Raw genomic sequence first — 23,819 nt, 5'->3', positions numbered from 1 at the left:
TTAGAAAATGTGTATTCTCCTGAGTAAGAGACCCACCTGTGAAAAATGTTAGCTTGCTAACGCCACACAGCTTCTGATCCAAAGCCCATTTAAAAATCACTAGAACCTACTGTGGTTAGGGTCGTGTAGATAATCCCAGAGAGGAAAGCTCCAACATTTGTAGAATCCATTAACTCTGAGCAGTCTACTGAGTACTTTTCTTCTAGTATTCACACACTTATGGGGCCATATCATGCCTCAATCAGTGCATCCAACTCCCACTGACATCCCTGGAAGCTACACACAAGAATAGAGGTTAAAAGGAGCCCTACCTAGTTTTCTGAGTCTAGACAGACCAGCCTGGAAAACTACACAACCTAATTGAACAATAATCAAAGTCAGAGTAATCCCAAAGCACATTATCAGGGAAGAGTAGGTCCTGTACTTTTAGTTATCACTGTTGTTATTTATTAGGTCTCATTTAGCATCCCTCATGGGGAAAATAAACTCGTCTTTAGGACCATTTTCATTTTTGCCCTGTGTTTCTCTCCCTCCACATCCTCCTTCCTGTTTCTCTCCCCTTTTCTGTCTTTGCATCTCTCCTCCTTTCTTCTCCCTTCCCTGCAGGAGCTACCAATTCCCAGAACCTGTGGGTTTACTGCAGCCCAGTTCCCAATCCCATCTGATACAATGACCAGTGATGAAACAGTTAACAATAGCAAGTACAGTGCATGCACTGGATTTGGAGTTAAGACCCCAATCAGATTAATGGAGAAGCTGATGAGTTCACACCCTCGCAGTGCCCTTGTTTCAGGCTGTCTGCAGACTCAGGAAGACAGAACTGAATTAGATACATTCATTTCATATTTACAAGCTTTCCTTTGACACTATGAGTTCTAGAAACTTTAAAAAAAAATAAGCAGATTCCACAGAATCGAATATGCTACAGGGAATGCATAAATACATCAAGCAGCCCAGATCCAGCCCATAAGCTAGGTATCTGAAAGCTCTGAACTGAAGCAATGGAGAAAAATTCAGTGCAATGCAGCATTTGATGCTGCAATTGCTTTTTCTGTTACAAAGTAACAATTTTACTGTCAAACTCAACTACTATCCCAGCTGGCTCAAAAAGATCAGGGGTGGGATTTTCGGCAGTGCTCAGCACTGACCTAACTCTTCTACCACTGAAGACAACACTGAGTGCTTTTGAAAATCCCACTCTAGATCCCATTTTTGTTACTTAAAAGTTGTCAGGATAGAGACGGTCTTTTTTGTTGTTGTTGTTATGTTTGCATAGTGCCTAGCATAATGGAGCCTCTGATGCATGACTGGGGCTACTAGGAGCTGCTGCACTGCAATTAATAGATAATTATTGTTACTCCCTGCCATGGAAGAATAGTACCAACTAGGGTGACCAGATAGCAACTGTGAAAAAATGGGTCGGGGGGAGAGGCGGTAATAGGCTCCTATAAAGAAAAAGTCCCAAAAAATGGGACTGTCCCTATAAAAACAGGACGTCTGGTCACCCTAGTACCAACTATAAGGCCAATCCTCAGCACGTGCAAACTGGCATAGCTCCATTGCGGTTGCTGGAGTTATAATCATTTACACATTTTAAAATCTGGCCCCTTGCCTTTCATTTATCCAGTGTCTGATTATGATATAGTAGCTGAAATATACTCTTCACCACCTCAGTACAGAAAGATATGCTAGTTGTCTGGAAGTATTATTTATGTACCTAGTAGGCCATTGTGAATCGCCACCACATATCAAATCACAGCAATAATGTTACAGCAATAAAGAGTAAATATAGGGTTTTTTAACTTAAATTAACAAAATGCTAACAACAACCCCAGCAACAAAGCTGCACTCAATTTTTCAGTGAATCTTTTTTCTGGGGGTTATATTAAAAGCTCCCTAGCTTTAAGAAAATGTAGGCTACATACATTTTTCAAACTCTTTTTAATGAGAAGGAACATTTCTAAAAATCAGATTTGCTCTTCGGGGTAAATTAAAAGACAGACTCAAAACTTCAGATTGTAATCACATCATATGAGCCTCACACCTTTTATTTCCCATTTTCTTGGTGCAACTGCATTGCCCCATCAAAAGAATTGTATTTTATTTCTAATCCACAAAGCCCTAGGTTGTCTAATTCCGATGTCCTTATCTGGATGTTGGCAAACTTAAATTCTTCCTTTTGAAATTATTTCCTTTTGGAGGTCAGCTGAAGGCCTAGTTCAAGCACCACATTGATGCAACCAAACACAGTATCACTTTGAATATCTATCAATTAAGGGCCTCAGTATGAAAACTATCTTTGGTGCCAGGATTTTAACAGACCTCTTAACTCAAACGTTGCATTGTGTTAGTACAGCTGTATCCACAAGCAAAAGTAAGAGAATTATATTAAAAAGGATTCCAACTTCCGTCAGTTTTCTGACTGCAGAAAGAGATTATATTCATTCTTTCAAATTATGTAACTGTCTTATGCCCCTATGTAAGGTGCCCCTTTACTCCCCTGCATGGGGTACCTGCATCACAGATCGGACTATGGGGAGAAGGGGGAAGAGCAGCTCCCATGGGGCAACTACTCTCCTTCTTGGGCAGGTGGGCAATTGGGGCAGGCATTGGGCATTGACTATAGTGATGTCACAGATAACTTCTCTCCCACCTCCTCCCAAACCATGGAGGAAGCAGGGACCAGAGCTGTTCCTAGAGCAGTGCAATTACAACCCACTGCTTACTCTGGTCTCACGTTTCAGAGGAACAGCCGTGTTAGTCTGTATTTGCAAAAAGAAAAGGAGTACTTGTGGCACCTTAGAGACTAACCAATTTATTTGAGCATGAGCTTTCGTGAGCTACAGCTCACTTCATCTGAAGTGAGCTGTAGCTCACGAAAGCTCATGCTCAAATAAATTGGTTAGTCTCTAAGGTGCCACAAGTACTCCTTTTCTTTCTGGTCTCACGGTAATTCCACAATCTAGCTTTAAGGGATTACATATACTTATACTATATAATACTATCCTAACACCGACAGTTTAACAGTTCCTATACTCTCTCTATGCACCTGTATATAATTGCTTACCCAACATTAAATTCAGCAATACACACACACTCAACAGTAATTTCCTATATCCTATATTGTACACATATACACACATGAACTCCAAGGGACTGAGAATAGAGAACATAAATAAAATCTACTCAATATAGTAAGTAACCTATAAAGTATAAAACCTATGGATGATTATATTTTTAAACCAATCTTTAAACCAAGTTTTTAAGTAACTTGCCAGAACTGACACAGACGTCCTCAGATTACAACGAAATGGCATTTTTTGTCTAAGCCTCCAAAGAGTCAGTTTCCTGTTGTCCCTAGACTGACCACAAAATGGCAACAACTGCAACCTAGTAAAATCAGGGACCAGAGAATAGAGGTGAAATGAAGCATACGTCCACAGAGCAGAAGCAGTGTCCTTACACAAGTGTTTGCCATCCAATGGCCACGGCATATTTGTCTGAAGAAAGGGGAGATTCAATACTGTGCTGAAGGCATGCTCTGTAAGTAATCCATTCTATTAATTTTGAGAGCAGGAATGGCCAGTATGTTACTCAAGCATAAAGGTCAAGATTCTAAGAAATAGCTAGTGATTTTTGGTGCCTCAGTTTCTAGGTGCCCAACCTGAGACATCTCAAAACGTGGCCTGATTTTCAGAAAGTCCAGGGCACCCACCACATGAAAAAATAAGGCCATTTTAAGATGTCTGACTGAGGTTGAAACTTCAAAAATTTAAGCCCTTGCAAATTGCTACTTTCTTTTGAAAATCTTGATCTAAAATTGCCACGCACTGTCTAATTAGCCTGAAAACACTTAACTATTTTCTTATATTCATGTCTTTTTTGCCCTCATGTCAGGAACCCAGTGGTTCAACTCAATCAAAGAGATGACTAAAAGCACTCCTTATATTTGGATACTGCTCTCACTCTTAAATCCATCCTGCTACACTGTAACTGTGATACGCAGACCACACTGAGAGGAGCTGAGTGCAGCAAGCCAGGTCTTAGGTCATAAATAAGCCAGCAATTCGGTCACGGAAGTCACGGATTCTATGACTTTCTGCGACCTCCGTGACTTTCGCAGCTGCAATGGCTGATGCAGCTGATCCCAGAGCTGCCCAAGCAGCTGGCCCCTGGGGAGCACCGTAGCAGCAGTCCCAGGGGCAGCCCTAAGAAGCACCTGAGCAGTGGGCCCAGGGCCTCAGAGAAGGGGTGGCTGGGGGCAGTCAGCCCCTGTGGTCAGTGCAGGGGATAACGGTCGGCCCCCGGACTCCCACAGCAGCAGCATCCGGGGCCCCCCAGAGCAGCAGCATCCGGGGCCCCAGGAGCTGCTAAGTTTTGTCATCAGGGCTATTTATATAGTAAAAGTCATGGACCGTTCACGGACCGTTAATTTTTATTTATTTCCCATGACCTGTCCGTGACGTTTACTAAAAATACCGATGACTAAATCTTAAGCCTTATTCATAAGCAGAAGACCTGTCATGGTTCCCACAAATCTGGTTAGCCCAAACAATAATAATTTGCATTTCTAGAGCTCCTTCCATCCAGCCTACAAACAGTTTTACAAATACAAATGAACTAGTCCTCCAGCTCCCCTGTGAAGCAGGTATTCCTATTTTACAGTGTTTTCTCAAAGACTTGTAGGGTTTTTGCTGAAATGGAGCTCTTGCCTCATTCACGCCGCACTTAGACAGGAATTTTCAGAGGTCCTCGGTAATGGCTGTTGGCTGGTTCTCAATTAAGACAATTCCGATCCCAGTGTTAGGCCAATAGCAAATGGTTTTGAAAATTCCAAATTCTGTATATGATTGACTTTCAGGATTCTGTTTGTTTACATTAAGTAGCGTGCAGTAAAAGATACTACTCTTATGCAGGACAAAGTTAAATAAGCAACCCTAACTTTGTATCTCCTGACTTTTTAGTGCTCAGAAATGCCACCTTGATATTTTCAGCACACACACACACAAGAAACCAAGGTAATTTGAAAAAGCTGCTTAGATGCTCTGTAGTATTTCAGTGAAAAGAAAACATGCATCTTTTTGCCATTTCAGTATTTTTAAGACTATTAAATATAATTGCATTCAAGTTCATAATTATCAAATGTTATTTGTCAAATTATAATACTGAGCAGTTTATAGTTTTTACTAGTCTGCTATTCTAGATATATCAGTTCTGTTTAATAGATCATTTTATTTTAGAATTATAGTATCTATTATGTAAATGCAAAATAATTAGTATTTAATTTTTTTCCGTTCTGCAAATTTATTATGATGAAAACATCCTGGAGGATATTTTTAGTGATTACTTTTCACTAAATTCTGGAGATTAAGAAAGTGAAAGATTTTTCCATTTAAAGTAGCTAATGCATTAGAGGCCAAATCCAATGCCTTTAAGGTCAACAGAAAGATTCGTATCGATTTCCACGGGCACTGGATTGGGACCCAAATTACAGTGCACGAAACAGCTTGCACAAAAAGCCAATGAAGTATTTAAGACAGTAAACCTGTCACTCCAAATTATATTTTAAAATAGAAGTAATTTATAGTACTCACCCGTTTTTGTTGCATGCAATTTCTTAGTGTATTTGCTACAATTAATTGTGCATCTGGACTTCAGCACAGCATTAGAAGTTCAGGTAATGATTTACTAGAAGGAAAAGTAAATTCTAATTGTGCTACTAACCTTGAACTGTCTTATGTAAGGTTTCAGAGTAGCAGCCGTGTTAGTCTGTATCCGCAAAAAGAAAAGGAGTACTTGTGGCACCTTAGAGACTAACAAATTTATTTGAGCATAAGCTTTCATGAGCTACAGCATGCATCTGACGAAGTGAGCTGTAGCTCACGAAAGATTATGCTCAAATAAATTGGTTAGTCTCTAAGGTGCAACAAGTACTCCTTGTCTTATGTAAGACATTCTAAGAGCCTATCTTTTAGAATTTCAAATAATTTGGCTCCCATTACTCTAACATTTTACTTATGAACTGGGGTATCACCTGCTTGTCCTAAAAAACCCAGTACTTTCAGAATTTTTATTTTTTGAAGAAGAACTCCCAGTATAGAGCTGGTTGCCCCTTTACAGCTGGCATGCTGCATGTCCTAGGAACACAAGTTAATGTTCTTGTTTTAACTCTCATATTGGTTAAAGTTTAATATTAGTTATCTTTGTCAGAGGATAGGGAACCATATGGTGGAAGAGGGGAAAGAAGATCCAGTGGGTAGGGCAGTAACCAAGACTTGGGAGACCTGGATTTGAGTGGTCTGCCACAGATTTCCTTTGTGAACTTGGGCAAGTCCCCAGTCCCTCTGTGTTAGTTCCCTATCTGTAAAAACAGGGATAATAGCACTGCCCTGTCTCACAGGGGTGTTGTGAAAATAAATGCATCAAAGAACATAAGGCGCTCAGATACTATGGTGTTCTGGGGGCCCTGTAAGTACCAGCAGTAGATAGGCAAAATACAGGAAGGCAATAAGCAGGAGGGAAAACATAAGAACAGTGGGGTGAGGGCAGAGAGCAAAATCAGTAGAGGCCACAAGGAAGAAAGGAGAAAAGATGGTTGTGCATAACAGGGAACCCTGTTCCAGTAGAAACACTGGAGATGAGGATAAGGAGACAACATGTGACCACCATACAACACTAAAAGTCTGTGACTGCATAATAATAATTTAAAAATGGAAAGGTACCTTCCCCCCCTCCCAACCAAGAAAGAGAACAGACTGAACATTTTGGACCAGCTGGTGTAAATCTTTTGAAATTCTTTGACTTCAGAAATATCATGGTTGAATTTTCATCATGTCTGTTGGGAAACATTATTGACTTTGAATTCTCACAAGCAGTTACAGTTTACTAACTTTACTGTTAGTAAATTATACATACAAATTACATAGTCTCCGGCAGAGACGACTCTGGCCTGCCGATAGTGGGAGGGCAGTGGCTTCAGCAGATGTTACTGAGCATGTTCAGTCCGTGTGAGCATGTTCAGTACAAGTGAAGCAGCAAATTGGGGAGGGCATGTGACCCCACACGACACCCCCCCTTTCCACACACACACACACACACACACACAGCCTCCAGTCTCAGGGGGCTTTTTGTTCGTGAACAATTGTGCATGAAATACTTCTAACAAAGAGACCAGTTGTTTTTATGATATCAGAACCTTCACCTCCTGCCGAGAAAGTTAATGCATGGATATCCCACATTATATGAACCATAAATAAGGCCATCTATTATTCATCCCCACCACCCACATGAGACAGGATTTACAGCCAGTTTTCACTTATTTTCTCACTGAACATTCACCTGTAAGATATTTTGCAAAAATACCATCAGCTCCTTTTAGTCCTCTCTTCTGCAGCACACTCTTCTAAGCTGCTGTCAATTCCTCTTGAAGATACACTGTATAAATACAGTGAGTCATTAAGTTTAGTACCAGGGAAAAGCACATTTATGACTCACTCATTGAAAGAAAAGGTTTTCATTGGAAAAAACCACAGACATGAAACGATGGTGGGTAAATGTCTCTATTTATTCATTTTCTGCCTTATCACACACAAAGACTGCCGCAGACAAATACTTTATCTAACGAAAACAGACTTTTATTATCCCACAGAATAACAAAAAACCCTCCAAGTAAATTTAATAGACATTAATGAGAGCAGGCCTAAAACAGAGCTCTAAACACACACAGCTTTGATTGTCCTATGTTCAGTTAGGATGCATTGGTGATATGCTGGTATGAAACATTCTGTATCAGATAACTACTATTATTTAGCTTCACTTTGGAACAGGACCAGACTGGTGATGTGAGTAAGCCACACAGATGAATAAAATGATCATAATACCCCACTGCCCCTCCCCTTAAAGTGTACTGGTGGCAATAGGGTATTAAGATCCCTTTAGGGAAAATTACTGTCTTGCTCAGAACGTGTAATTTGTTCTTGAATCATACTCTCTCAACTAAACTATGGAAATAAACAGGGACTGAGCCATGTACAGCATTGCACTGATTCACAGACAAGTGTGCCAACATACCAAGCAGGATAATCCTCAAAGCACAACCATTTTCTTGTCTTTTCAGTGAGGCTAGCTACGTATCACAGTGGATGAAACCTCTGGAAAAAAACGTTTTATTGGCCCTTACTTCTCGTCTAATATGTTTGGTGCTCTAAGATTCTGAAGTTCTCCAGAATGCACTAAACACACCACTGTTCTGCCACGTTAAAGCAAACTTTACAGGTACCCGAGATTAATGCAAAATTTGGCTTTAAACAGAAACATAACTGCAACCTGGACGATAACACAGCAAGGCACTGCTCCATGTTATTGAGGTTACAGCAGTTTATATATCATAGGAAAACGGAAACAATTGTACCCTGTGGAATATCTTCATTAATGATCTGGAGGATGGTGTGGATTGCACTCTCAGCAAATTTGCAGATGATACTAAACTGGGAGGAGTGGTAGATACGCTGGAGGGGAGGGATAGGATACAGAAGGACCTAGACAAATTGGAGGATTGGGCCAAAAGAAATCTGATGAGGTTCAATAAGGATAAGTGCAGGGTCCTGCACTTAGGACGGAAGAACCCAATGCACAGCTACAGACTAGGGACCGAATGGCTAGGCAGCAGTTCTGCGGAAAAGGACCTAGGGGTGACAGTGGACGAGAAGCTGGATATGAGTCAGCAGTGTGCCCTTGTTGCCAAGAAGGCCAATGGCATTTTGGGATGTATAAGTAGGGGCATAGCGAGCAGATCGAGGGACGTGATCGTTCCCCTCTATTCGACATTGGTGAGGCCTCATCTGGAGTACTGTGTCCAGTTTTGGGCCCCACACTACAAGAAGGATGTGGATAAATTGGAGAGAGTCCAGCGAAGGGCAACAAAAATGATTAGGGGTCTGGAACACATGAGTTATGAGGAGAGGCTGAGGGAGCTGGGATTGTTTAGCCTGCAGAAGAGAAGAATGAGGGGGGATTTGATAGCTGCTTTCAACTACCTGAAAGGGGGTTCCAAAGAGGATGGCTCTAGACTGTTCTCAATGGTAGCAGATGACAGGACGAGGAGTAATGGTCTCAAGCTGCAGTGGGGGAGGTTTAGATTGGATATTAGGAAAAACTTTTTCACTAAGAGGGTGGTGAAACACTGGAATGCGTTACCTAGGGAGGTGGTAGAATCTCCTTCCTTAGAGGTTTTTAAGGTCAGGCTTGACAAAGCCCTGGCTGGGATGATTTAACTGGGAATTGGTCCTGCTTCAAGCAGGGGGTTGGACTAGATGACCTTCTGGGGTCCCTTCCAACCCTTATATTCTATGATTCTAATCTTTTTAGTAATGGTACCCTGTGGAATCTTTTTGATAGAGTGTTATTCTCACACTGTTAGGACCTCAGCTACCCTTCTTGAATAGTTCATAGCGAGTATTACAGCATCCCCTTGAGTTTTGCCATCCCTTCATGTTTCAGAGATGCCTATTCTGTCAAGGCTCTATTCCCTGTACTCAACACCTGCCCCTCCTGCAGTTTAATTTCTCTCCTAGCCTGTGCTGGAGACAGATACATTTGTATTCTTGAGATCCCTACCAGATGTCTTTGGCAAACGCCAGTGTCCCTTGGCACCTGCCAGCTTTCCTCCAGCTCCTAGTTTTAATAATCAACCCTGCAAAACATAGTCAGCCAACCATCTGTGCCAGCAATCTGGTTCCACTTTGGTTAAGGGAGATCTTTCCCTTTTCTAAACAGTTCTTCAGTGCCTTATAAATGTAACTTACTCCACTTGATATCATCTCCACACACAGACATGCTGCAGTCCCTACTGTCTTGCTGTCCTTATCCACAGAACTGGAAAAAATCTAGCATAGGGGCTCTGGATGTGAGTCATTTTCTTAGTTTAGCACCAGGGAAATGTAGCATCCAGGTCCTCTCTCCTAGGCCTCTCTTTATTAGTAGTACCAATATGAACAACCACAGTGGGCTCTTCCCAAGCACTCACTAGAGAAGTGCCATAACAGTAGAGTTGTTAGAATCGCTGAGGGTGCTGGGAAATAGGTTTTAGTGCTCTTCTGGAAAAGAATAAGTTAGCTTGTTTGAGTAATGCAACTAACATCTGGGGGAAGTGATTAAATCCCATCTCTTTCCAGAGACCATAAAAAAGAAAACTGCCTGTGAGTAAAAATTGTTCTTTCAGTTGTATGCCATAATTTCAAGACCTGTTTTTAATATGGCAATATTTAGACAACGTTTTGTTGCTACTGCCATTAGTGCCAGCCAATAGTATTTCTCTCGATAGATAACAACCCTGGCAAAATGGTCCAAAAATATATCTCACCATCCCTGATAGAAATCTGTTCACGTATCTTTAAACACCAATACGTGCACTTCTACATGCACACACTCATGGACACCGATACATGCAAACTTCATACCAATCTCTCACCCACACACACAAATCCTCTTTGTGTCTCAAACTACACAACCACACACCCCATCATTCACTCAGATCTGAAGGCTACCTCATTCGGGCACATGCCTGCCATTCACCTCTCCATTTACCCTCAGCCTATCAATTCTCTACCCATACCCCAAATTCACCAGTTCTCTTCTCCGACCCACCTTTCAGTACCATCTATCCACAGTTGCACCAGCCATATAAGCCCTACCCTGGCTTCCTCATGATTGCAGCATCTTTCCCTCAGTTGAGCCTTGAGTCTTTCCCTAATGGAAGCCCTCTCACCTCTCCTGCTGGCTGCTCCCCTTCCCCAGTCCCCCCAAAAAAGGCTGGAGGTCCTGCTCTGTCCCTTCTTCCACTTAAGGAGTTGCCACCAGGGCTGCTAGAATATTTTGGCCTCTCCCTAGAGGTGGGTAAGGAGCTGGGTATTATCTGTTCCTCTTACTAAGCCTGGGGAAGCAATCGCTGGAACTGGGCAAGAGGAGGAGCCAGCTAGGACCAGCCATGGGAGAAAGCCTCAGAGTGGTTAAGTAGGAGCGCCACTGGTATGGCATCTGGTGAGGAGGGCACCATCCTGGCCCAGGAGAGGTAGAGCCCGGAAGGGCTGCTGATAATCCCTCCCCTTCCTCTTGGGACCAGAGGATTCAGCTGTTACACAACTGACCCTCCACATGTTCTGCTGCTGAAGGCAGAGCAAGGGACAGGCTTAAAAGTGTAACAGCAGCGCCAGCTCCTCTCCTACTGCCTGGCAGCTGGTTACACTCAGCTCATGTTTTTAAGGTTTTGTTCACAGCCTTAAGGGCGAGAACCTTTTTTAAAATTTATTTTAAATAAATTCAGTTTCTGCAGAACCTGACCACATTAGTCTCCCTTGCCCAAAGATACTATTACAAATCAGAGGCAGCGTGTCCTAGCGGACCGGGACTCAGAGGAGATGACCCGCATTCTAACCCCAGCTTTGCCACATTTGCCGTGTCCTTGGACAAGTCACTTTCCCCTCTCTGTGCCTCTGTTTCCCCTCCCACCCACTGTCCACCTTGCTGATTGAGACTAAGTTCTTTGGGCCAGGGAATGGCTCCTACTATGCATTTGTGGAGTGCCTAGTGCAAGAGGCAGCATTCTACGTGCTGCCATAGTATAAAATATGATAATAAGCATACATCTAGTGGCAACATCCGTCTGATAAAATGAATTTACTGCAGACCTTTGACTGCCTCAGCCCATTAATCTCTCTTTGCCAGGATTACTAACATTCCAATCCTGTGAGCAGCTTCAAACAGCTGCCATTTCTTTAAGCAGCCTACCACAAGCATGCTTCCTTTCTTTCTTCCCCCCAATGCGGAATTTCACATGAACATACCCATCCCACACCCACATACAAGTTACACAGGTGGCACCTTTTCATAGTCACTCCTAGAACAGTGAGTTTAAGATCTGTGATCTCATGACTACCAAGGCTAGATCTTGGGGAGTTTACCCCTGGAACATTGCTGCTTTCCATTAAGACAAAGCACATGCATCTAGTCCCGGGCTGTCTAGAGATATTAAATATTTAAAGATGATTCTTTTATGCCCAGAAAAGCTACTTTAGGTTATTTGCAGAAGTTCTACAAAACATATTAGTTATATTTCTTTCTCTCCCTCTGCTTCTAAGCACAGTTGGACACAATACATAAGGCACCTGGCTTTACAGACAGAGGTACACAAAAAATAATCAAAAAAATTTTAAGTACTCAAATACTTTTAAGTGGCTTCCTGTTATATGTAGCTTATTTTAGACTTTATTTTTATAACAGTGACATTCCAAAGGTGGGTACTAGGTAATGTACAGACATGCAAGATGACTCTGTCCCTGCCCCAAAGAGCTCACAAAGTAAAACAATAAAAAGGTGAGGGAAAAAGATACAAGGTACAAGCAAAGTGGTCAGAGCGATCACGTGGAAGATCATTTTTCTCCTGTCCTGTTGGTTTTACTTACAGAATACATGTTCATATAATAAGAGATGAAGTTTTCGGGGGAACCTGCAAGTTACTCAGTTCATCCCAAAACTTGTGGTTTCACTAGCAATCATGGGTAATACAGCCACAACAAACTCATGCCAAACACAATTGTACAATGCCACCCACAGATTCTCGCTATATAATCCCACGCTTCAGAAATTCATTAATTTAAAAGTTAGGCTTCTCATGTGTATTTCCTCACAAAACACAGACACTAAAAAATAAGGAAGTAACAAGTCAGGACAACATTCTCACCCAATACAACAACCTCCAAGCATCAGCCTGCTACCATCATGACACCCAGCTCAGCACACTAAACACCTTCTCCAACACGTTGACATTCAATTAGATTGCCACCCTCAGTACTTGCATCAAAGAATGAGAAGCCTTGCTGTGATGCACAATATTCTCTCCAATCTTCTAACAACAAACACAATTTCAGAATTACAGTTCCCGACCAATAGGAGCTGCAGAGTTGGCGTTCGGGGCTGAGGCAGTGAACAGAGACCCCTCCCTCTCCTTCTCCCCCCTCCCCCGGGGCTGCAGGGACGTGCAGGCCACTTTCAGGAGCGGTGCAGAGTTTGCGTGCAGGCTCTGGGCTGGGGTGCAGGAGAAGGTGAGGGGCTCTGACCGGACGGCGCTTACCTCGGGCCACTCCCACATCCCTCTAACCAGTGACTGGCACATCCCTCTGGCAGCATCTCCTAGGTGGGGGGGGGGCCCGGAGATCTCTGCGCACTGCCCCCACAGCTCCCATTCGCCATAGTTCCCGGCCAACGGGAGCTGTGGAGTTGGCGCTCGGGGCGGAGGCAGCACACGGAGACCTCTTGCCCTGCCCTAGGGGCTGCAGGGATGTGCTGGCCACTTCCAGGAGCAACGCAGAGCCAGGGCAGGTAGGAAGCCTGTTCCCCGGCATGTAGAAGGGAGGGAGAGGAGTTGAGGGGAGGGAGGGGGCCTGCGGACCCCCTGGAGTACCCTCCGAGGACCCGCAGGGGTCCGTGCACTGCAGTTTGAGAAACGGTGCTTTAATACAATGATACTACAAAAACATGCGCAGCACTAAACTCAGTCTGCTAGCAAAAAGGGAATTAGAAATGACAAGATAGATAGAAGAAAAGGAGTACTTGTGGCACCTTAGAGACTAACCAATTTATTTGAGCATGAGCTTTCGTGAGCTACAGCTCACTTCATCAGATGCATACCGTGGAAACTGCAGCAGACTTTATATATACACAGAGAATATGAAACAATACCTCCTCCCACCCCACTGTCCTGCTGGTAATAGCTTATCTAAAGTGCCATTTCCAGCACAAATCTAGGTTTTCTCACCCTCCACCCCCCCACACAAATTCACTCTCCTGCTGGTGCTAGCCCATCCAAAGTGACAACTCTTTACATAATCAAGTCGGGCTATTTCCTGCATAAATCCAGGTTTTCTCACATCCTCCCCACCCCCATACTAACAACTTCACAACAGACTCAGCTGGAAAGCAGCTGTGTTTCACTATCCCACGTGACAAAGAATGGTTCTGCAGACTATGCTTAGAATTTGAATCTTGGACTCTGCTTTGCGGTGCAAAATTTGATGGGTATAGATTATCTGCATCAGTTTTAATGCAGAAAAGTGGAGGTTTGAAAGCTTTCAAGGGGGTAAACTATCTATGAAAGGTAAACCCCTAGCAGCCTGTCTGTCTTGTGAAGGTTATAAATAGCTCTATAAAGCTATCTTGTACATAACAGATGTTGTCTGTCTTGCTTAGTATTTCCGTCTGCATTTTATTAAAGTTTCAAAATAAGATAAGTATGTTCAAAAAGGAATTATTGTGTATGGTGTGACAGAGGCCTAATATACTAAATGAGTTGGAAAAGCAGACAAGAGGTCTGATTCTCATTTATACTGTTGCTCCTTCTTCTGACACCAGTGTTACATTCCGATACAAACACTGCCCTTCTGTTAAGAGGTAGCAAATCAGCCTCAGTCACGGGAAAAAAATCACCAACACCCAGGATGAGTGTATTTGATGTGTAACTTCTTTTATTTATACATATGCACCAGTCCTGGAACAGAGGTGTCAAACAGCATGCAAGGCAATCCATCCTTTCAGGAATCTCAGCCTAACTCCAGTGCCCAGTTCTCAGGAAACATCTCTGTCTCATGAACTGGCTCTAACCAGAGAGCAAACTCCCCTGTTGCTCAGAGAGCTCATGCTCTAAGGGCCACTCACTGCTTCAACACAGAACCTGACACAACAAAAACTGACTACAACAAAGCACGATTTCCTAAAACTAAACATTTGCTCACATGGTGGATCTGTCTACACAGTTGCTAGGAGCAAGTCTTGCAGCCCAGGTCAACTAAAAAAGCAATATGGACATTTCAGCTCAGGCTCTGAAACTTACTCACCCACTTCTAAGGAAAGCTCCAGCTGAGCCCAAATGTCAAAGCAATGTCTACATGGCTATTTTTAGTGCTCTAGCATGAGGTTGTTGACCTGGGCTGAGAGACTCATTCCCAGCAGCTGTGTACACATACCCTACATTTAAAAGAAACACCTGGTGACACCTGCCATAACAAGTGTGCCTCCTTGTGCTGGATCACTGAGAAAACATCTGTCAGAAGAGGGAGTAGTTCAGAAGAAGAAAACATGTTTACTTTCTGTCTTGGAGAATCCTGAAGCAGCAGGTTCATCTTCAATGTTTGAGATGTTGAAGGAAGATCTGAACTGATATTTCTCTTGTTCAAGTGCAACTGTAATTTCACAGAGAAAGATACAGACTCTGTCCTGAAAAACATACAGTCTAAGTCCCCACTCCTGTCAAGACTTAAGTACGTGCCTAACTTTACACACTGGGAATAGTTTCATTATAGTCAATGGAACTATTGCCTGTGTGTAAAGTTAAGCACGTGCTTATGTATTTGCAGAATCAGGGCCTAAAACATAACCTTAATCCAATGCCAATTTATCAAAACAAAATAAAGAAATGATCCCACAAAACAGCAGGCAGGGTGATGCAAACCAAAATAAAGTACATATAACTGGATAAATTACAAATTTGTTAATTTGTTCATATTAGGCAAAAGAAGTATCGTGCCGTATACCTTGTAGATTAACAATGTTATAAAATTAACATTTCTTATAACCCTTGTGATTCATTCAAGCAGCTTTGCCAGTCCCAAAACTGCACGAGGGAGAGGTTGGGATTCCAACATAAAAGGTAGGTTTTTGAAATAACATTTTAAGAGAGACATCTGTAATGCCAGCTAATAACATTTGTCAGCATACATGTAAATTAAACATCTCCATCATACAAGTCAGATCTATTCCAGAACTGAATGCTTGCCAATAGAGCCCAGCGGCTGCTGGAACATATCTGATATTTACTTCATTGTCATGGGTGTTACGTTGACCTGATTTTTCACCAAGCCTCTGAAGCTTTGTGCACGTGTTTTGGATGCCAAGCATTCAACTGTTGAAAAACAACAAGCCAAAAAAAATTCTATTGTCCATCAGGTCAGGACAACCCAAAACTAGTTCCAGAAAAGTGACAATTAACTGCTGCCTCCCAGACAAGCTGCTCCTCTGCACTTAGTAATACTGAAAGCATGGACTGATGGGTGCAGTCTATTTCAAGGCTGGAAATGAAAGCTCACCCTTACCTTAGGGTAATTTAAACGCCTCTGGATGCAAAAAGAAAGCTGATTTGCTCATTTGGCTCCCTACTTTTCCTAAACTCCTCTGTGACAGCTCAGTCAGACCCCATCCTGCACTTTGAGAAGACAAAATGACCAACTATACAGTATGTGCACTGTTCCCAAACTACAGTCTTGGGAGTAACTGCTATTTAGACGTGAGATCAAAAAAGACGAAAGAAAGAGTCCATTATCAAATATTTGTTCACCACGAAGGTACTTACAGAGTATAATAACCCCTTAACCTTCTCTTTGTTAAGCTAAATAGATTGAGATCCTTGAGTCTATTGCTGTAAGGCCTGTTTTCTAACTCTTTAATCATTCTCACGGCTCTTCTCTGAACCCTCTCCAATTTATCACCATCGTTCTTGAATTGTGGGCACCAGAACTGGACACAGAAGTCCAGTACCAGTCGCAACCCTGCCAAACAGAGGTAAAATAACCCCTCTACTCCTACTTGTATCCCCCGTTTACGCATTCAAGGATCGCACTCGCCCTTTTGGCCACAGTGTCACACTGGGAGCTCATGTTCTGCTGATTATCCACCACAACTCCCAAACCTTTTTCAGAGTCACTGCTTCCCAGGATAGAGTCCTCCATCCTGTAAGTATGGCCTGCATTCTTTATTTCTAGATGTACATATTTATATTTAGCCATATTAAAGTGCTTATTGTTTACTTGTGCCCAGTTTACCAAGAGATCCAGATCACTCTGTATCAATGACATTTCCTCTTCATTACTTACCAATTTGTGTCATCAGTAAACTTTATCAGTGATGATTTTATGTTTTCTTCCAAAATATTGATAAAAATGTTAAATAGTATAAGGCAAATAATCAATCCGTGCGGGATCCCACCACAAATGCACCAACTTGGTGATGATTCCCCATTTTAATCCATTTAACGTGTGCATTGCAACTAGTGAGGCCTCCGATGGAGCACTGTGTCCAATTCTGGACAGCACACTTTAGGAAAGATGTGGACAAATCTCAGAGTGTTCAATGGAGAGCAACAAAAATTATAAAAAAGTCTACAAAAGGAATGGTTAAAAAAATTGGGCATGTTTAGTTTTGAGAAAAGACGGCTGAGATGGGGACCCAGTAACAGTCTTCAAATATGTTAAAGGCTGCTACAAAGAGGATAGTGATTAATTGTTCTCCATGTCCACTACAGGTAGGACAAGAAACAATGGGCTTAATCTGCAGCAAGGGAGATTTAGGTTAGATATTAGAAAAATCTTTCTAATTGTGAGCTCTGGAATAGGCTTCCAAGGGAGAAATGCCTATCTTTGGAGGTTTTTAAAAACAGGTTGGACAAACACCTGTCAGGGATGGTCTAGGTTTATTTGGTCCTGCCACAGAGCACGGAGCTGAATTTGATGACTTCTCAAGGTCCCTTATAACCTTGCATTTCTATGATTCTATGTTAATTGTATATTGTTCTAGTTTTTTAATCAAAATGTCATGTGGCACCAAGTCAAACACCTTACAGAAGTCTAAGTATACTACATCAATACTATTAACTTTATCAACCAAACTTGCAATCTCATAAAAAAATGATATCAAGTTAGTTTGATATTATCTATTTCCCATAAACCCATGTTGACTGACATTAATTATATTACCCTCCTTTACTCAAAGGAACTCTGTGGAGGAGCTGAGAATGGAACCCAGGTCTCCTAAGTCTCAGACTAGCACTCTGATCTCTGGGCCATCATTCCTCTAGATTCACTCAGCATCTTGCTCTTGAAGAAGGAACATTTTAAAAACCAAAACTACTAATTTTAAGAAAACCAGACATTTGGAATAATTATATTTTCTTCTCATACAACCAAATGTGAGAGTCAGGTTGTTCTTGAGTAAGTGACCTTCCAAATATATTTTCTATTCTGAAGACCAGAATGAGATCCTAGTTAACGGATGCAGTGACAGGGATAAAGGGGACGTTTTGCAAATTTGAGTGCCCAAAATTAGGTGCCTAAATAGATATTTAGGTACCTAAATAAAAGTGGCCTGATTTTCTGAGGTGCTGACTACTCTCAACTTCCACTGAAATCTATGAGAGCTTCACTGATCAGCACCTTTGGTAATCAGGACACTTTATATAGGTACCTACGGAGGGATTTAGGAGCCCTAGTTAAAGAGGCAGATATTCAAAAGGCACAAAGGGCAGTTAGGCACCCAACTTTTATCCACAGTTAAAAGGAGTTGGATGCTTAACTGCCCTGTATGCCTTTGAAAAAATCTCGCCCTCCATAAAGAAGGGTTTTTTTCTTAAGCATAAAGTTAGGCTCCTATGTCTTTATTTAGGCTGCTAAATAAGTGACCTGACTTTCAAAAGTGTTGCTCACCCAGAAGGTTCTATTGATGTCAATGGGAGCTACTGAGCAATCAAACACTCTTGCGAACATGGATTTGGAAGCCAAATTTTAGGTACCTATTTCTGAAAATTTGGACCAAAATCTTCCAGAGGAGATAAAGTCAGTAAACCTGCTATTTGGATTTGATTAATAGACTGTTAGTAGCTACCTGGAACCAAAAAAGTCTGAGTTTGTTCACTGTCTGGGTTACGACAATACAGAGGAAAGTTTAGAGTGCAAGATAGTGGAAACATTTAATACGGTTGAAAGGAGTGATTTCTCACTGGCACAGAGTTTCACAGTATTAGACATTTAAATCCATCATCATGAATTAACCCCCAAAAAACATTCATTGTATTGCATTTAGTAAAGTTCAATATTCTACATGTACTTGTGCTATTTAGTTATCAAGTAACAATATCTTGTATAATTTTAAAAGAACATCTGCTGAGTAATCAGGTCTGGTGCTCCCAAAAGTAAAATTAAAGTACTAACCTTAAACCTGTGATTATCTGGCCCCGAGTTTCTCAATTCATAGGGAATAAATGCCTTTATAAAATTCATTAACGTATAGCTGTCAAAGGTACCAACCATAATGAGACCCTTGCAATCATACATTTAAATGAGCAACCACATTTTGAATATTGTACAGGTTTTAAAAACAATGGGGAGTGGGTATACAACCTCTACACCACCAAGGCCAGTACCGTACTAGGACCATTGTAGGTACTCTAACAGTTACACTTAAGCAAAATCTCTTCTTGGCCTATGCCACGATAATGCTTACTTAAGAATGTGCATAACTTTAAACACGTGCATAGTCCCACCAAGGTCAGGTACCTCACTGCATCAGGGCACTACTGAGCAGGGCTGAGTTCCTTTCAGCTGCCTTTCTTAAATTCATCACACTTGTCCTATGAAATCCAGATTTCTGTCAGGAAGCTACTCCAAATCCAAATCAAGCTCTGCTAATGAAGTAAAGTTTTTTTCCTTCCATACAATTTGACAGAATTCAAAGGAGTACACCAGGCTTAGTTACACACAGAGAAGAAAATAATTACTTACTTGTAATGTATTTTGTCGGTCTGCCTCTTCTCCCATCCCGGAAAGGAAACATCCCAGCAGACAGTATTATAGCTAGACCTATACCAGGAAGCAAGGAGGCAAAAAAATAAAATAGAAGTCTGCCAGTCACAACTGACACACAGTTTCCTGGTAGGTGGAGTTATAATGATGTCAATAAAGTTGTTTATTTGGAAGGAAGAGGTGGCTGTATGACAAAGTATATTAATTGGTCCTATGAGAGCAGCCCTCTCTAGTCACTAGTAGAAAATAAATGTGTTTTATGAGCACTTAGAATAGCACTTTCTGCTTTCTGTCTTCTATTAAACATATTAATGGCATATTCAAAGGCTCCAAACTTTTCCACAATTCTATAGAGTAAACCTCTGTACTCCCACCTCATCACAGACAGCTCTGCAAAATACATGAGTAGCTAGTAATAAAGCTGTGGTTTTAGTAGCTGTAACTGTTAAAGAAGGTAACTGCTACTGTGTTATTACTGTTTCTTACACAACCTGTAACATAACTTTCAGTGATTGGCAAAATACAATATATTATGAAAATTAAGTCACACAAAATCAAGAAACTTGGCAGAATAGCATTGGCCTGCTAAACCCAGGGTTGTGAGTTCAATCCTTGAGGGGGCCATTTGGGATCTGGGGCACAAATTGGGGATTGGTCCTGCTTTGAGCAGGGGGTTGGACTAGATGACCTCCTGAGGTCCCTTCCAACCCTGATATTCTATGATTCTCTGATAAATTTGATCAGAATATTTTTGTGGATTGGTTGGCCTCAAAAGAAAGCTGAAGCAGAATAAGGCTTTAGTTTGACAGAACTGTCAAGGTGGGGTGTTTGGGGGCTATTTAATCTCCACTATATGCCACATCACAGAAACTGTAGGGATTTTCAGTCAGCACAACACATGGCAACTATAAAATTACCAATAAAAAGAAGGCAGTAAACGGGAAATGCCTAGTCTAGAAGAAAGGTGTATACATATCATTAAGCTATGTTTAGCAAGGAACAAGAGATGTGAAGTAGAGCCAAGTCACTTCTTTGGTTTCTAGAACCACTGTTAACCATATGGGAAACATATATTATAAATGATAGTTTACATGTGTGCAACAGTTGCTGAAATAATAAGGGATTAAATAATCCTTTTCTTCTGAACATAAAAAAAGTGAATCTGAAATCTAGTAAATCAAATATTTATCTTGGAAGTTTGCATGTCTTGGAAAAAGCCACACCAAACATGTATATTTTCAAAGACACATATAAAAAATGGTAAGTATATGTTTAATAATAATTCCTACTCAATTTGATATGTTATCCGCTTGCCTGAGCAAGACAGAAATTTGATTATAATTGCAAAATTTGATGAAAAAATTATGTGAAAACTTGAATTAACCTGAGTAAGGCTTATTACTCTCCAGATACTATGCCAATAATTCCAAGCACAGTAATTAGCAAAAAGCATCGTGGATAAGTAAACGGGAACTGAGACATGGTCAGGCTTGGTCTATATTATATACTTATTTCAGGATAACTACATCGCTCACTGGTGTGGAAGATTCACACCTCTGTGTGACGCAGTTATATCACCCAAACTCCTGTTGAGACAGCTTCTCCCATCAACATAGCTACTGACTCTCACGGAGGTGGGGTACCAATGAGAGAAGCTCTTCCATCAGCACAGGGAGCATCTTCACTAAGCACTACAGCAGCATCACCGCACCAGTGCCAATGCAGCACTGTATGTGTAGACCAGCCCTCAGACTTGAGACTGTGAAACCTTTAGTGATCATTGTTTATAATTTGCCAGATTTTGAAACATTTCTGTTATATTTTTTCAAAACTTTTACTTCACTTTAGTTCCTGGCTTTCAAACATTTGGGGGTTTGTTTTGTTTTTTATAATCACAACTTTACTTTTTTAAAGGGATTCTGTCAACTTTAGAAAAAACCTGTCTGAAAATGTCATACTTACCAATAAGAAAAGGAGGACTTGTGGCACCTTAGAGACTAACCAATTTATTTGAGCATAAGCTTTCGTGAGCTACAGCTCACTTCATCGGATGCACGAAAGCTTATGCTCAAATAAATTGGTTAGTGTCTAAGGTGCCACAAGTCCTCCTTTTCTTTTTGCGAATACAGACTAACACGGCTGTTACTCTGAAACCTGTCATACTTACCAATGACAGGCAAGAGTCAAGAGCCTATTCCTAAAAGCACTTACACACACACATAGTCCCAGGAAACTCAGTGGAACTAGTCACGGCCCCAATCCAGCAAACACTTGTGCACGTACACATGTTTAACTTTAAGTACACGAGTAATCCCACTGACGTCAATGTGCTTAAGTCTTTCCGGGACTGGGTTCATGTTTGCAGGACCACAACCTAACATTACTATAATTGAAAGATCTAGGAAAATTAATTTTGTGCATCTGACTCTGTTTTGTACGTAGTCAATTCCACTATTTACTCTGCATAACCAATAAAATCTTGTTTTCTTTGCCTATGCGGGTCGTGTGGGGAGAGAAAAATATTTTAAACACATGGTAAAAGGAGAGGCTGTAAAATCACAAAACTTGTCAAAAGGACTAAAGAATACATGAAATACCTGAAGCTATTTTTATCATAAATTTAAAACCGACCAGGTTTCAATGGATGGTGTTTCTTTATGTAATACATAGGTATCTACAACCTTTGTGGTCTATTAACGATAACTTTTATAGGGAGTTTCCTTACATTTTTATATTTGCATCAAGGAAAAATAGAACTGCCACTACTAAATATAACTCTCAATAACCCTGATACCATCACAGAATTAGCATATTTTGGTTTCATGCCTGGTAGCACTCCAAGTTCAGGCATGGGCATCACACACTTTTTACACTGGGAGGGAGAGGCATCATAGGATGCTGTGAGTCTCCTCAGATATTTCCTCCCACAGAGCCCCCTCCTATGGCTCTTAACACAGGATGGGGTAATGTGGCAATGGAATATATCTTCTACAGCCTGAATTTGCTCTGTGCCATGTGACTTTCACGAAACCTGTGCACTTGTCACTGCGACTGTAGGTAATTTTCTTGTAGCTCTTCCATTCTGAGCTCAGGGTTTGTTTCTCAGAAATTTGTAACTGAGTTTTCTATTCTTTTGCTGTGCTGACACTTGGAAAAAATCAAGTGTCACCAAGGAACAATTTCCACCACTCCATTCCCTGATATTAAAACAGAGAACTCTCTGGGATTTCTTGAAATTATGAAAGGCAATAAAACCAAAGCCTTCTCTGGCAGATTTCTGTGCAAGTAAGGATCCTGATCCTGCAACTGTATCCATGCAGACAGATCCTTCCTACAAGTCCCAATGGGTTCTGCCTACATTTGATTTAATACAAAGCCAATCAAAGTCAACAGGAGTCTTTCCAGGATTGGTGCCTGTGCTCCTTTTGCAGGTCCTGGGCCTGTGTTTGCATTTTTGGCATTTGACTTACAAACTCCCACATCGATATTTATAGTTCAACAAATCTAACTAAAAGAGGAAAGGTTTGCTCATTGCTAAGACATTTTCCAAGTTTCAGTTTTTATAGCCAAGTTACAAAGCATTCAGCTCCCAGTTCCTAATGTACGTAATGAAAGATACTTGATCTTAGCTACAATAAACTGCTTCATATGTACAAAAATCAAGATTGAACGGCTCATATTATAAAAATTACAGGACCAAAAATATTACATCACCAAGTTACACTTTCCAAAACTGAAACTCATGTCAAATACTGAGGTTTTGATCAAATTCCAATTCCAAAGTAATCACAACTTATAAGGTTTTCTCTGGACCCTAATAACAGCCATGTACAACAGCAGTGCTCATGACTTGGCACTTGGACAGAGAAATTTTAAATGATATATGGTACTGTGGCGTTCCCCAAGCAGCTGTGGGCCTTATGAACACACTAAGAATTTTGGCTTCCTTTTTGATAGCTATTTAAACTGTCTAAATCACAGTGTTTTTTCCATCTTGCATTAACTGCTCTGAACATTGCAAAACAGGTATTTTTTAAATCCCCAACCATTGCTAGAACAGCTTATTATAAAAATTTTACTCCTTGTCTATGTCCCACAGTTGCCAACATCTAAACTTTTTCCCAAGAAATTATTGGCCAAATAAACTCAGGGTCAGGAATGTAGCAAGGGCCCAATCACCAAAAGCAGTGGGGTTTATTCTCG

The 23,819-nt window shown here is 41.2% G+C and overlaps 1 protein-coding gene across 5 annotated transcripts in view; it reads right to left on the bottom strand.

The window, feature by feature from the left end:
• Positions 1 to 23,819, bottom strand: part of RIN2 (Ras and Rab interactor 2) — a 141,508-nt gene that overhangs the window by 75,939 nt on the left and 41,750 nt on the right. For 2 of the 5 annotated variants that reach the window (XM_048842448.2, XM_048842447.2), the window contains exon 2: positions 19,596 to 19,673. The exons of 2 other annotated variants lie outside the window; for them this stretch is intronic. The gene's annotated coding sequence lies outside the window, so the exon portion shown is untranslated. Of the gene's footprint in view, positions 1 to 5,594; positions 5,616 to 19,595; positions 19,674 to 23,819 lie in introns of those variants that run through there. One more of the 5 variants, XM_048842451.2, reaches the window with a different exon arrangement.

Source organism: Caretta caretta, chromosome 3 (assembly GCF_965140235.1).
Source record: "Caretta caretta isolate rCarCar2 chromosome 3, rCarCar1.hap1, whole genome shotgun sequence".
In the NCBI taxonomy this organism is placed as follows: domain Eukaryota; kingdom Metazoa; phylum Chordata; order Testudines; family Cheloniidae; genus Caretta; species Caretta caretta.
Note: the sequence above shows the minus strand (reverse complement) of the source record. Positions and strands in the feature narration are given on the sequence as shown.